This window comes from Helicoverpa armigera, chromosome 8, assembly GCF_030705265.1.
Source record: "Helicoverpa armigera isolate CAAS_96S chromosome 8, ASM3070526v1, whole genome shotgun sequence".
NCBI lineage: Eukaryota > Metazoa > Arthropoda > Insecta > Lepidoptera > Noctuidae > Helicoverpa > Helicoverpa armigera.
In genome coordinates, this window is record NC_087127.1 from 1,741,990 (window position 1) to 1,758,142 (window position 16,153).

A 16,153-nucleotide genomic window follows, 5' to 3' on the forward strand; every position below is an offset into this window, starting at 1 on the left:
TAGTCTCTGTAAGTAAAATGATTCACAAGGCCGGGTCTAGTTTCCCAAAATGGCGGTAACCCAACACAGATACAATACAAAAGAATATTTTTATTAAAATAGGATGGATTTGTAAATGAGTCAGTATTAGATACTTTGGCACTCCTTTATTACGTACGTTATTTATTATTTTTTGCATCATTGATCTTTTAAGATAGGCTATGATGATGAGTTTTTGCAGAGCGATGCGACGTGCGATTGACGCAAAAAAAGCCTATTTGCGGAATAGGGCGGAAGATAGTGCATACCTACATAAGGTAAATACATAAGTATATTCTTTTGTAGCTAAATTATCAGCAACATTTTCAGTTTTCGTCGCATTATCGAGTTCCCTAATGTAACCGGTTTGCAGAAGTACCTACTCATCGTTACAGGTAGCTGAAAATTAAGGAAATCAGCAATTACGTTGAAATGTTACGTTTGTGTTCGCGGCTAGCCTACTCATTAACGTAATTTTAGCAATAATTTGTGGATTTCAGTCTGCTTACATATGTATATCATTGCTGCTGATTGATACCAACTATATAACCTTTAACATTTTATGTTCTTTAAAAGATTGATTAAACTTTAAGAACCCTGATCATATAAGATGCATACTCGCGTTACGTTGACAACATATCTTGAAGGCTTGTAAACTCAAAAGATAAAAAACACGTAAAAGAAATTTTGGTACAGACAGAATTAAAAACTGTTACAGCCTTTTTATCGTCCATCGAGCTTAGAATGTCAATGTTATCGTCCCACTGCTGGGCACAGGCTTCCTCTCACACGGAGAAGGATTGAGCATTAAAAACAGCTAGATTTTTCGTACATACAGAAATTCATTCTTAAAAATGTAGTATACCTTTGGCAACAAAAATACATTCTGATCTACATAGTACTTAAAATATAACGCGTAGATTTTTTTACATCGCAACTATTGCGTATGATGCAAAGAGAATCAAATGTTGTAACCTCCTTGGAGTAAAAATATAGTTCATCCCAAACTTCGTTCACAGATCTGCGTAGTAATGTATAAACGAAGATTTTATGATGTTTACAATTTTAAAGACGCGTCTCAGTATAGTTTACTTGCGTTTTTTTTGTGAATACCTTTTCTTTACCCGCTTAGAAGTACTCTACCGATTATCCTCAAGCTTTGGGTTTCTTTTAATTATGATACCTATTATTTTTCTAATAATTGAGTATTTTTATTGTAGGGGGCTCTTTTCAAAAAGTGCTGTTTTGCAGCCAAGGCACAATATCTCTATATATAATACTCTACCGTCCATCATACTAACATTCCCTTTTCATTAATGTCACTCTAAATTATGATTACTACACCTCGATAAAAAACAGGGTTTTCACCTCATTTTCTCTACCTGCAAGACAATTTATTTCAGCGACATCTCAAGTCTGACGTTTTAATGTGGAAAACCTCGACTATGTGTAAAAACGTTGACGTATCAATTATGCGTTGTCAGGTGCTCGACAGAAATAATCAATGGAAACTCGCTGAAATTACAGTGCGATGAACTATGCGTCTGCGCAACGCGACGCTACACGAACGAGATTTTCACATTAATGACAGGATAATATAGAAATAGATAACGATAGAGATAGCCAAACTGAACTAATCAAATATAATAGAAACTAATCAAATTATAATCTTATAACTTTTGAGTTGTTTTATAATAAATCTTAAGCAGTTTTTGTGTAAATTTTCTATAGCCGTGACATGATCACGGAATAGCAATAATGGAGATTTAAAAATAATAATGTTTAAGACGAGTCCTTTTTTACAGTTCTTTATTAACTTCTGTTGACTTTAAAGTATAAAATATATAGTAATTTAAGACATTAATTAATATAAATGTATAATTATGATCGTAACGCATTAATACAGACTAAATTGTTGTCGGTATGATTTCGATCAAAATTATTCTCGCTTATTCCACAATTAACTGGTGTTTTTGTTATTAATTGCAGTTTTCGTACTGACAGTACATTAATATTTTATGAATCATGTAATGGGCCTGATGTACCAAGTCCGAGCCGAAATAATTGACTTTTGCATTATTTGTTTCAGTCAAACGAGTAATTTTCACTTTCAGGCTTTAGTGTTCGTTGTAGGTATGCCTAATTAATTAATACATAAAAATAGTTCAGTAATAATGAATTTACTGACACCGCATTCATGCGGTCAATAGCGATTACTGAAGAAAATATTTTTATTTACTCTCTTCCATAACGGGATATACCCAAAGTATACCAATGCAATAAATATCAGTGACTAAACTGTTAAAATATCTTTTACATAGGTATACCTAATTATGTACAATTTACATGAAAGGTAGGTAGGTATTTGGTTGGTGCTGTGGTGTGATAAATTGGAGTTTTTTTTTTAATAATATGTTCGTTATCTATGTACATTTCTATACTGATATTGAGTAGGTAAACGCTCAGTGTAAATCACTTATAGGTATTCAACTGCTTTAGATTGGACATAATATAAGAGTAGAAGCACATTTTGATGACTCACCGCTCTCTCGAAGCAGTCTGTCGTTTCGTCCTCTGCACTAGAGACTCGTTCACGTACTCGTATTTAATTCACTGAAACAACGAGAAAGTTTATAATTACTTTTATAATTTTATCATATTTCAAGTTTTATAGCCTTAACTTGCCGGTTATTAGAAGGAAGGAGTTAAGTGACTGGCTGGCCGTGCCTGATTTACCGTGTTTAAAAAAAATGTACGAGCTTAAGTTGAGAACGTCCCTTTTTTTGATGTCGGTTAAACACAGTTAGTATAGGTAACTTTGGTAGATCAATTGATGCGATAAATATGTCTACAGTGTAACGTTGCACGTTGATTTTAACGTTTAGAAATCTTCCTTTTCTTTTTAATTTAACTACCCGTTACGAACCTCGATCTATTTAAATATTTTTTTTAATGTACACAAAGTGGGGTGTAATTTAGAACCTAGACCTTACCACACCTTAAAACATGACAACAGGTTTAAATAAAACTCACTTCTAAAACTTGTCTTCTATTTAAGTTACCAAAGTAGGAACTTGTAAAGTGAATAATATTCTAAGAAAATCTTCCAAAAAATATCAATTTACCGCAAACACTACGTGATTGATTTTATTACAGATCTATTCTGAAGACATTGTGATCAAAGAAAGAGTAACAGTTTAAATAACTTGCAAATAAATGTTACTGAAATGGTCACGCTTCGAAAACATTTGTTGTTCATTTTAAATGCTTTAGAAACAACATTGTGATTTAATAGCTTAGACAAAAAACTGAAAGATTACTTCAGCTTCAGTTTTGATTTTCAGCAGGTAGGTACAGTCGTTAAAAAGAATACTTAGGTAATGCAATGACTGAAAAATAATTTCTCCGTTTTTCATATAGAAAATAGATATGCATTTGTTTCTAAAAAGTGTAATGACTAACTAATATTAATGATTATTTTTCCGACCCAAATATCGACCAATAGAATTGCACCATTCGACGTCACGTGGTACAACCTACATGGTATTATACTGATAATTTTTTGAATATTTTCTCTGGTCGTTGCTATGTCAAACTGACAGGTTGTGGCCGACATTTGGGACGGAAAAATAATCCCCCGAATACCACACGAGCTTCAAAATTCTCTGGCATTTCCCTCAAGGTTCCCTGCAAACAAATAAACTTGACTCCTTCATTTGTTTGCAACGAACCTATCGGGAAATACCCGATAATTTTGAAGCTCTTGTGGTATTATAAGTGATAATTATATTAACCACGGAGGACAAAATAATTCGTCTTCCATGACATTTACACATTTGGGGCTGACTGTACCTACTGTTTTGAGCCCATTGCTGTATCTATCGAGGACCGAAAGAATTAAATATTCAAGATGTTACACTCAGAGGAAATGACATCAGTTTCACGCTGTGCATGAAATTATCATTGTAATTCAAATAGAAATGACGAAAAAATGACAATTTAACTGAGTTTTTGTCTGAAAATACTTTATATTTTTTGTAAAAGGCTACAATTTGGTGTGTAAGTTAGCGTGTTTTGCATATTCATAGTAGATAAGTGAAGATGACGTGGTTTACACAGCCTGTCGAGGAATATTTTAGAATGACACATAGATACCTAGTGTGTGCAAGAAATGCTAATTGCGTGATCGATAGATTCGGTTATCGTGCACACTTTTGTACCTGTAAACTAGAGTTTTGTTCGGTTGAATGGATATCTTCAGTTTCGGGAAGTAGGCCTGCAACACAGCCACACCATATTTTTTTTCTGGTCGATCACTTTTTGTGTTAGCCAATGACGAGATAGTCAGTCTTGATAAATAATAAAACTACATAGGTAATAATAACCTATCACTTGGAAAAACTTCCTTTGTAAACAAAACTTGTTTCAAAAATACCATAAGTAGAGCAGTTTTAAGCAAAGGAATTTTCCAAGTCGTCTACTCCAATTTTCCTTTTCCACTTGCAACCGTTCTCAGTTAAAGAGCATTTCATTGCTTTAATGACTGCATATAAAGTTTATTATACAGACAAAGCCGACAGATTAGTAACACCCTATACAGTCTCAATAGAAGATGCTAATGAGACCGTCGTCTTTGACTGTTGAACGTAAATGAACAGATTTTCCTTAACCTAAGATGATGCAGTTTGCGGCTCCTAACAGTCTGACATCATCGGCTCACACTTTTGAAAGGTACGTCCATTGCCATCCGACGTGGCAATATTGCTGTTAATACACCTCTTTTGAACACATGAAAACTTAGAGGAATATTATGGACAAATGGATTACAAGGCTCCTAGTAAAACACTGGTACTCAGCTGTATACAGTTAGACTCTTAGCCGACCCCAATATAGTTGGTAAAACTCTCGGCAAATGTTGGGCTATAAGAGGGATCCATGGAAGCAAGAATGTTTGTCTCGCATAGTGCATTTATTTAGTAGGCAGCGGTACAGAGTCTTTGAAATTTTCTTTCTACAAAAAAGTTGTTTTCAACAAAGACACACATTTCACACGACCTCCAACAAAGTAACAACTGTCCACAACGTAATGTCTCAATTAATTATACAGACAAGCTTTTTGTGAATCTGACTCTAATTTAAAGACTGCGATTAATTACGAATGTAAAAAAAAACTGCAGAGAATCAATGTAGGCGGAGCCAGATGACATCATCATGTTTACTTGTGAACGACGCACACATGCTTCTGAGATCACGACCAAAAAGATCTTATCTCCGAACAGAGCTATTTAAATTTCAACTGTAATGTAAAGGTGTAAAGTTGAAGATTCCTTGTCGTGAGTTGAGGAGTTATGTGAAGATGCACAGACATCTGTGCAGACATTACGAAGTCTGCAGTGTTCTGGGTCAGTGGGCACGAGCCGCTTTTGTTTTGTCGCGGTATCGATTCATTGATCGCTGGATTTAATCGACTTTGAATACAATGATCGCATTTGTTTGCTGTCCTTGAGTTCCTAAGTTGGAAATGTTTTTAATTAAATAGTAGGTACGCACTGCTAAAACGAAATAAAAGTGTATTTGCTCTCTTATGTATGCTCAAATGCTTAGGTCTTAACACTCAAATATCTACAACTTAAGTAGTGAAGTCTGTTTATTAATGTAAGACATTTCACGAAGTATTTAAGATATTGAAATTGTTGCAGCGCCTGAAATCATTTTCCTCCATGTTATTATAGTTGCAAAAACTTTAAAACTAGGGACAACTATTTCGGGGATTTCCCAAAATTGTTATAAAAGTAAAAAGAAAAATGTAACGAGACAAATATAGAATACTAGCTTTTGCCCGCGACTTCGTTCGCATGGAATAGTGACTTCCGGCATATTTTTGGTTTGACCAATAGATGGCGCTATATGTCCGGAATAAATTTTATTTTTTATTTTTATATTTTTTTTTTTAAATAAAAACTATCCTATGTCCTTTCTCAAGTTCCAAACTATGTCTGTACCAAATTTCACACAAATCGGTTCAGTAGTTTAGGCGTGAAGAAAAGACAGACAGACAGACAGACAGACAGACAGACAGACAGACAGACAGACAGACAGACAGACAGAGTTACTTTCACATTTATAATATTAGTTAGGATTAGGATTGATACCTACTTACATATCTATGGCAGGATTTTGAAGGATATTATTATCTTTCTAGCAAGTGTTTTACTTCCTGTATTTATAACAGTAGTTTCGACAAAGACTATAATTTATAAAACAAAGTCTTTGATATAGTAAACTAGTTGGTACTAGATATACCTATTCTTCTATTGTTCGTTTGAAGATAAACATAGACAATATACGTACTTACATACAAACCAAAAAATTATCTATAGAACATAGGCTTAAATGCAACCTGTGCTTATAGTTTATTCCTTCAGGGGAGACGCGAGAACAATTTATCTTAGTGTGGTTACATTCACGACGCCCAGTAGATGCCCTGAAATCTACATAGCGAAACACCAGCATGCGGCCGCTGACATTGCCGTGAGCGTGGCGAAATATTGGGCCTCGAAAATTCAAAATTTAACCACTTAACTGTTCACGTAGCAGACATAGTAGTTAAACAAAAGGTGTGTATCATATATGACTCATTGGACAAGGAAGTTATTAAATTCGAAAGCCATCGACTGGCAAAGAAGAAGAGTATAGGATCTTTCTAATAACACACAGGTAGGTACTAATAAATTGTCTTGCAGTGAGCAATGACCTTTGACAATCTTATGCACATATTTATCTAAGAATGAAGTAATTACGACAAGAATAAAATTGCTGGCATTTAGATTTTTGGGTGCGACCGATTGAGCGTCATACACGGTTGTGCACTTAAACCAAAAAGTTTTAGCACCTTGCGCAACACGGCAGTCGTCTTGACCCCAATTTACAAGACCGAGAAGGATTGAACAGCATCCTTTGGCAAACTGCATGAAAATTGAAAGTTTTCTCCAAAATGAAAGTTGCAGATTTAGAATAACTTACTGTCACTTAGGTCATTGATTGAGTAGAGTAGGGAAAACAAAACGTTGTAAAATTGGGCCTTTGGAGAAGTGCAAGAAGAGAGACAATCAAAATACATATTTTGTCAGGTTTTGTTCTACATCTAATAGCCCTAAGTCATATCTAACAATGTTTATCCCATTACAAACGTTAATAACCCGTGAATGTGTGAAAATAACAAGCGATCAAGACATAAGCAAGCATTGTTTACCATGCGCATGAGTCAGTGGTCTGACGGAAACCGGTCCTAGTTGGTAGGTATTATTTTATGTCCATTACTGTGGTATGTAATGTAACTATAGTTATGTATTATTATAATGATGGAAAGAATTTGAAGCGTTCTCATAACTTAGGTGCTGATTATTTTTGTTCAATTTCTTTATCGTTTTCAGTATGAATTATAACGATTTTTGTTTCTAATATCAATTAAACTACAAAGTAAACTTAAGCAGATTGCTCAAAATTTATCAAAATTCCTAAGGCGTAAGGTTATACGTTTAAAAAGTAGTCGGAAAATTCGAAACATAGCTATCGAATTAGCACAAGAAAATTCTCAAAGTCTTCTCAATCTCGATATAACCAATAGGTGTAAGTAAGTACAGACAGGTGCAATGTCAAAGCATTCTACTGTGTCGGAATAACTGCGCAACATATAAGTAAATAACATAACGAACTTCTGTAGATCACGTACCTACAATATCGTGGGAGTCTATGGAGTGCAGTGCAACCTACACCACTTGCGCAGCAATTTGAACTTGATACTGTTATTAATGGGAACGAAAGATATACTGCATGTAACGTCACGTTAAACAAGATTAATAAACCTAGCACGGAATACTCCCACAAAGCAGACAAAGTGCTTTAGTCCTGCATTGCGGAAAACTGGACTGAATTTCGCACATTTTAAAAAGGATGTTTTTATGCGTAGAGTCCTTCAAGTGCAGTCTATCGCAAAAACATTTTCCGCTGCCATTACTGTATTCATATCCCAAAAAAAAACAAAGTCGATCTAGAAATAAAAGAGGGTTGAGCATTAAGCAATCCATGACTGAATCCAAAACAAGAGATCTCGCTCCAAAATTGTAAGTAATGATGACGCGGCTACCACATAACAATACCATGTTTATCCCAGTTCGCATAGAAAGCCAAAAAATATGCCTAAACGATAGAGCTCAAAACTCTACCAAAGTTCAGATCTGAAGATATATTCTCCAAAGCAAATCCTGTAGGACACGTACCAAGTCTATTTATAAAGCCACTAAACTAATAAGTTAGTGAGCGATGTGTCAGTAGAAGCCGTATGACTCACGCCAGCTCGCCACCTCGCCGGACCATCGCAAAAACCTCGAGCACAGATTCTGTTGGGAGCAAAAACTATCTCGTTTCTTATGGCTAATGGACTTGGTACATGAGAGTTTTTACTGCTTACCAATGACGTAGTTTAAGTAATACTTGGTAATAACGTTACTGACATAACTTGAACGATTTGGAGACTTTAAGATGAGGCTTTGATTTCGCATTTGCTGTGAAGTTTGTTCTTCACCGCTTCTTCTTTGCAGCGATAACAGTAGGTAGTGGTGAAAGGGGTGCATTTTGGGGATGCTGTCCGTTTGTAATTATGCTTAGAAAGAGTTCTAATCTATATAGTCTAGTTTCAATAATTGATTTAACTTGCTGTTAACGCTTTTCGGGATTGTTCCTCACGCAGATAATCGAGAATGCGACAATTTGTAATCCCTATGTTTTTATATATATTTGGTCTATGATTTTCCTGCAGTATTTCATTTATCATCATCTTTGCTATCTTGGTCCACGATGCAGTGGCTTGTAATTGTCCAAGCAAGCTGGTTTGTTCAGCGATAACAATTGATAGCAGATGACGTCATTCGCGAAATATTTCTTAGTTGCGAGGATGATGGAATTGCAGACAACATGATAATGCCATTTTAGGATTTTTTTCTAATTAGTCTGACTACGGTAACATCTTTAAAACTTTGACCACAGATCACTTAATAGTTATCTACTGCTTAGACTCTACTGAAAATGATTCAATCTGTTTTATCACGAAGGTTTCAATTTTATTTCCCAAAGAGGAGTCATGTCCATCTCAAACAACATACACATACACATCTTCACATTATCTTTGAAAATAAAAGCTACTTCAGCATTGCTTTTCCCGTTAAGTATGTGCCAACTTACTTCGCAGAAATATCCTGCAGCATTCATATTAGCACATTGTTCAGAATCTTCAAGTATACCTAACAGAAATCCATCATATCTGGCGAGCCCTCAAACACGTACACATTCCTCTCTCTAACTTAGAACTTATATGCATAAGTATATGTAAGTATGGACAAACAGACAGGTGTTTGTCAATGCCGTCGCCTACATAGCTGCCTACGCTGCGTTTGCGCATATCAACTGCAGCTTACTGGGCCACTGTGTGTACTGTAAGTATTGTGAGGCAAACTGTGGCCCTATTGATATGAATGAGATGACTGTGCCTGGTTAATTTGAACGTTACAGTAACGGTGTTGAAGGTAGGTCAAGATGATGAGGGGTTTCTTTCAAAAGATGGTAAAGCTAGAAGGCGGTGAGTGGTAAGATTACTCTACTAAATCTCTTTCATCCAAATCTGTCAAGTCTTGTGTTCCACCAAATCCTCAAACGTTTCTACATTCTTGCAATAATGACATATTCTTAGCTGGGACTTCCTTTTGAATACGTACTACTAGTACGTAGGTGGCTCTTTCACCTTTTTTGCCTTATCCATAAAAAGGTAGGTAATTAGATCTCTATATAATTCTAGATCTTTATCCAAAATATAACTAAATGATGACTGATAACTTTGTAAGGCCTCTGTCATTAACTTTAAGCTCTTAAGCTGTACCCTATAGGCTCCATATTGTTTCTAGACTGTAAAATGTATAACATATAGAATGCTAATAAAGACTTGAGAGTATTGAGTATTATTATGTAGAGTGCATAAAACATGGCTTCTAACAGAAGACTTGCTAATTGCACGTCGCAAGCGGTTCACGGTTATGGAAATAAAATCACGCATGCGCGTTACACTCCATTTACATCTTGTGCAAATTTTATAGTGCACGGAGTTGTTCCAAATTAGGAGTTTGGAAGAACGGTTTCTGCGCTGTTTCTAAGCTTAACTTACCTACTTTGAAATTCTTAGCTGATTTAAAATAGGCTACAACTTTGCTTGCACGGTTTAGATCTATTTAAATTAAATATTCCCTAAACAACTATCTAAAGTTTTACCAAACTCTAACACGTTTTGCTCGGAAAAACGGCGTGCTTGTTGGGGAAAAGGCTCGGAGGATGATACCACAGTTTTACTTGCATTCAAGTTCATCTTTCAAAATTCTTTTTGTCTAAATGACTGTTAATTAAAAGTACCTAACTATCTTCATGTCACGACTGTGTACAAAGTAGCGCCTTCTCTAATTATTAAAGTTAATTCATGATGATTATTATAACTGATGATTAATGATCGCAGTTAACCAGCACTAAACATATAAATCCAGTGAACCGATGACGAGTCCTCAAGGCCGCTATGCTGGCAGGATATCAGGTGTTACGAACTCATATCACGTTTCTCTGTCATTACATATATGTAAGTAAGTAGGTATATCCTTGCTCACACTGCAGCGTAAGTTAGTTACTAGTCTAGGTACTGTTACTAATGAAGTTTCTTTTGTTATTTAGAGCTAACCTGATAATAAGTAATTATTTCTGTTGACTTTGAATCAGTCTACCGCACCTGCTGAATTGTTTAAAGTGCCCTAACTAGTACAAGCCATTTCTTGATGACGATCAAAAGGGGCTCCCTCACAGCAGAGAATCGCTATAGTGTAATTTTTCAGATTTGAGCAAGCCTAACATACAGGCAAATACTTGCCAGGCAGGGAGGCGTTAACTATTGTAACGGCTCAAATCGAATCTCGCCTAGATTAGAATAGAATTTTATTTTGCAAATCTGGGTTTACATTATAGCTTTGGCGTAAAGCTGGTACTTAGCAACTCAGCAACTAACAAACAGAAATGTAGGCATATGAAACTCATGAATTGTTTATTTTGGCTATGACCAATATTTGGGTTACGCCCTTTTCTCCTACTACAAAAAGAAACATTGACAAAGTTTCTTAGAACGCTTAACTTACCTACAAATTAATAACTCTTACACTAAACATTATCTTATGAAAAGGGTTTTATAATAAACACCGTAAAATAATGCAACTTACTATTGTTTTCAAACTGCCTACTTATCTCTGCAGTACCTTTCTCTTTATAATACGAGCTTAACCATGTTTTACACTATTTTTCTTTGCCACAAACGACTAAATAATTATACTGTTCCCGTTTAATTGCAAGACAGAGCACTAGATGTTTTCTCAAACGATAAACTAGGTTTTAAACATCGTTATCTTATCTTTTAGTAAACTAGAACTTATGCAGAATATCTGGTCATTCACCTTGCATTTTTAACCTGGGAAATATATGAAAATTTCATCCTACATTGGTCACGACGTCTTAGCATATTATGTAGTTTTCATCTGAAGTTACCTACTTGACCCAACCTCACACTCCTTCGTGAATGCTATCTTATTAAGTTTTGCCATATCTATAAGATAAGTGCAGACAGTTGAAGATTGAAATCCATAGAGAGCTTTCAAAAGGCGTGGTCTCGACAGCGTAGGAAGCTATATTACACAAACTAACTAAAAGAGAAAGTACTAAAACCCTATCCGCTTGCATTTTCACATCTGTCGACTGTCAATAGTTATGACCTTTCGCAGATTGCAAGATATGCATCACGAGGAGCATTCTTAAAAATGGAGAATTATGATTAAAAATATTAAAAAGACTTAAAACCTAATAATCCTTAGCAAAGCAAACAGCCAGTGTCTAAGTTATGCCGTTCGGTTTGCAGCTATTCTAATCATTAGAGGGTTAAATATAACTGCACAATTGCATATTAGAATATGCCCCGCGGGATGAGAACAATGCATGGCGATCCAGTTTAAATACAGATTAAATATTTATTCGTACTACAGTGCACCGTAACTGTAAATAGGTTATTACCATCTTTTGTGAATCCTGTTTTCATCAAAAGGGCTTATTGATTGGACCTACATACACCTACTTGTCACTCACAAATATAAGAATTAAGAATATCTTTAATTTAATCATATACATTTACCATACCCGGAGAAGCAGCACTGTACAAATTGAATTGATTGAATTGAATGATTCAAATTGAATCACTGAATAGCCTATACTTGGGTAACAGGCAATAATTGCCATCCACTGCTAAACGAAGGTGTTACCCACTGAGTAAGCAGGCACCAGAAATCTATCCACAAACCCATACCCGGTAACCCATGTACGTTACATCTATCTAGAGGTACATTCGTAAACAATCGAAATCAGAAACATGAGCAATCTCTATGTATGTCTGTAGGTACTGCCAAGAAAATCTCATCCTAAGTAGATGATGTGGAAACCGCAGCAATTGCAAGAGTCATCTACGGGAAACGACTCGTTGTAACGTCCGTAGGCGATTGTCCATCCCGTGATAGATCATGCACAATTACGAGGAGCCCTGGCTACGAAGGAATATCAGATACTAGTAGCATATTGTGTTACAAAATTACACTTAGGTATCTGACGCAAAAATTGAACACATGCATAGACTACCACTATATGTGTCTGGCTTCAGGAATCAAGATTTTTTTTTTATTTACGCCCCTTTTGTTCTTATAAATATATTTTTCACTAAGCTCCCTGTAAATGTTATTTGTTTTCTCAAGAATTTAGAAATGGGTCCTCAATCCAGATGCACACTGTTATTGATATTATCAAATATCTTATTCTATTATCTAAGACTAAGCGTTATGTTCAAAATGGTAATTAATAACTTACAAACCAGGCAATTAATGCACACTTATCATCACATCACGCACTGTGAGAGTTTTCTTCCTTGTTCACAGTAATTAAAATGTAGTGTTTATACGATCGCGGATAGCTTGCTCACTGCGCTTCGTTAAGACCTTAATTAAGCAGCAATGTCTCATGATACACTCGTATTTATTAATTACGCGATCTCTCATTGCAGATTAGCATTGCCGGCCACTTTCTGTCGCATCTCTTGAAATTCAGAACGGAGTAAATGCTGTTTGAAATTTCTCTTCAGTAAATCTGAATAATGCTAAACTGCAATATAAACGTAAAGCGAACAATTGCTGTAACTCCGTTGGACGGTCTCAGTTTCAGGGGTAAATGACCTGAATCAATCGTCTGAGTCCATTCGCTATATTTTTTGTTACCTAACGCCGTGCGCCCGCGCACCAAAAGTCGATTTTGAGCTGTTAATTAACTGTACTAGGGATTTGAAATATTGCATTTACTTGAAATATGATCATCCTTTATTATACATATTTCTTTTGTCTTCATTGCGTGACCATCGACCGTTACGAAGGGCTGCTCACGAAAACGCACTTGCTTTTCCGTCAGGATTGGAAACTTTTTATAAGCAAATTGCAGATTATGTGAAGAATTCGTATTACGACATTTGTAATTCAGGTAACCGGTTTATTTTTCAAGTAAATACGTAGGTAATGTACCTACCTACTTTAAGTTTAGGGCAAATAAGACAAGTAATTAGTCAATAACAACTTCAGAATATTAAGTTAGGTAATGCCTATTTTTTACTTATGAGAAACTACAATGATGCCTCGGCTCTTAGTCATGTATGAAGAATGAATATGTTAGGAGATTAGGTAGTTATCTCATTGAGTTCAAGGTGTCCGAAATTCCGACCACGTTCATACAACAACGTGGATCGTAATTTATTTGCAATTATGATGTTGTTTACACAGGCGAAGGTAAAGTGATCCACTCATTGACGCCTCCTAGCTGAGACATTGATCTTTACTAGCTGTGCTGGTATTTAGGCCAGAGCGCAGTCTGCGGCCTATTGAGAACACAAGCACACACAAGAAAATCTATTTTTTATCGTGCTCCAAACTAATTAGGTGACTGGAAACGTTGTATTCGCTTCAGCCGGTGCTGAACCATGTGCAGCCGCCACTTTCATTTCACTTATTCGATTAATTTCAGCGGACGGATTTCACTCGCTGCGTTTTGCTACAGAGCACATCTCTGACGCACGGGTTAACGCGGGTCAATTGTTCTACTATGTTGATTCGGTTAATTTTCACGCGGGAAACAGACGAAGGAAACCGCGTAAAAGCGCAGCGTGAAACTCCCTCGTCAATGCAGCGTCCCAAAATAAGGCGCAACTATATATAGACGTAGGAAATGCCTTTAAACTAGATTAGTTACAGTCTGTCACAGTGTATTGTAGGCGGGGTGTGGTGTAGGTACTCACCAGAATCTTGCGCTCGCATGTTTCAGCGTTTGGCGGATACGTGTTTATTTCACAGATATTATTTTGGTTCGCGTCGCCGCTGGTCGCTTGCGCAGATCCCGGTCGTGTGGCGCCCGCCCGGGCGGTGTGCCGACTGGCGCGGCGCGAGCGCGCGGGCCGCGGCTCGCTCCGTGCCGCGACACCGTGCCGCGCGTGCCGCCGCGAGCCTCAGCGCCGCCCGGGGCCGGAAGCGCTCCTACACAGCCCTTCCTTGCCATCTTAATCGTGTTCACAGGGAAGCCACACTGCTGCACCACTCGACACCCTCTCACACACTGCACTGGAGCAGTGGTGCATCTGTGTTGTTATTTACTGAGTAAGAATGTGGCACAGAACCGCGAATGCGCGTTGTTGGAAAACACACTGCGCACGATTCGCAAACTATTCAACCATTGAATTAATGTTTGGCTGCTCTACTTCGACTGTTGCTTTGGTAACTGCTTTGTATTGTCGGTGTTCAGGGAGTCGGCACCGAATATAAATATTATGTAAAGATAGTGCAACAGTCTAACACCCTAGAAACGAATCTAAACAATTTAAATCTGGGTTTGTATAACCAAAGTAAACATTGGCTGCATTATGTTATCCGCAACTTCCACTAAAGTCGATACAAGTAGTTATGCATCTGGGTAGGCAGACTGGATGCTTGCAGTAGTCGAGTTCTAAGAATTTTCTCATATAGGCAATACCAACAAACAACTCAGATTTCTGCCAGAGGCGTAAGTGATAATAATTTGCACATAGGGCGGATTAGAAATTGGCGCAACAATGTTTTAGTAAATAATAATGCTGACAATGCAATGGCCAACATCATATAGTTCTTCTATGCTTACTTTATTTATTTCACCCTCCAATACAATATTTTCATTTTCATCCACAATAAAAAACGCAGACTCATTCTACTCCTCATGACTTCTATCTCCCCATAACATTTAAAAGTCCCAGTATCTAATTACCTACACAGTTTTCTCGGCGATCATCCTACATCTCTGCCCACCCAGTAGGAATGCAAGCCAGATGATCTTGTACTACGTGCAACGTTAGCTAATACCGACACTGCCCACACTCGTCTCCCACATCGTCAAGAAGTGAAAGGCGAGCAAATCGCCTGAACGCTGAAACGTCGCGAGTCGTGCACCTTTACAAAACTGCATAACCAACTGATGATTACCTAAGGCGATGTTAGATTATGAATCATATTTTTTTTAACTTTCAGGCTCATGGTAAAAAATGTATTTTTTCAGAAAAAGTTGAATATTGCGCAAAGGAGCAATAAAATTACAGAAAAATTGGGTGTCACTAAATAAGTGTTATCTCATTTACCTACCATAAGGAAATAAATACATATGTATGCTATGAGATACCTTCATACATTGAGTTGCCCATTCTACTTTATTACTAAACACTAATGCTCATCATCACCAACAAATACCTAAATTTACGGATCCCCTAAGAGTATTTAGGGAACACTTAATACGAATTTCGTTTTCGCCAAAGTTTAAGTGTCCATTATAACCTTTATTATTGGGGGAGCCCTTATTCTAAGTGACACTTAGTTAGGGAAACGTTAAGAGATTGTCGGTGTAGAGTTCTGAAATATTTTATCAAGGAACGGGGAGGAATTCCCCCGGGACTGAGGTGAAACCG

At 36.7% G+C, this 16,153-nt stretch overlaps 1 protein-coding gene across 3 annotated transcripts in view; it reads right to left on the minus strand.

Moving 5' to 3' along the window:
- Positions 1-14,626, minus strand: part of LOC110383068 (CBP80/20-dependent translation initiation factor) — a 34,438-nt gene extending 19,812 nt beyond the window's left edge. For all 3 annotated transcript variants that reach the window (XM_064035687.1, XM_021343799.3, XM_021343791.3), the window contains exons 1-2: positions 14,468-14,626; positions 2,561-2,631 (exon numbers count right to left, since the gene is read on the minus strand). The gene's annotated coding sequence lies outside the window, so the exon portion shown is untranslated. The remainder of the gene's footprint in view (positions 1-2,560; positions 2,632-14,467) is intronic.
- Positions 14,627-16,153: the final 1,527 nt, after the last annotated feature.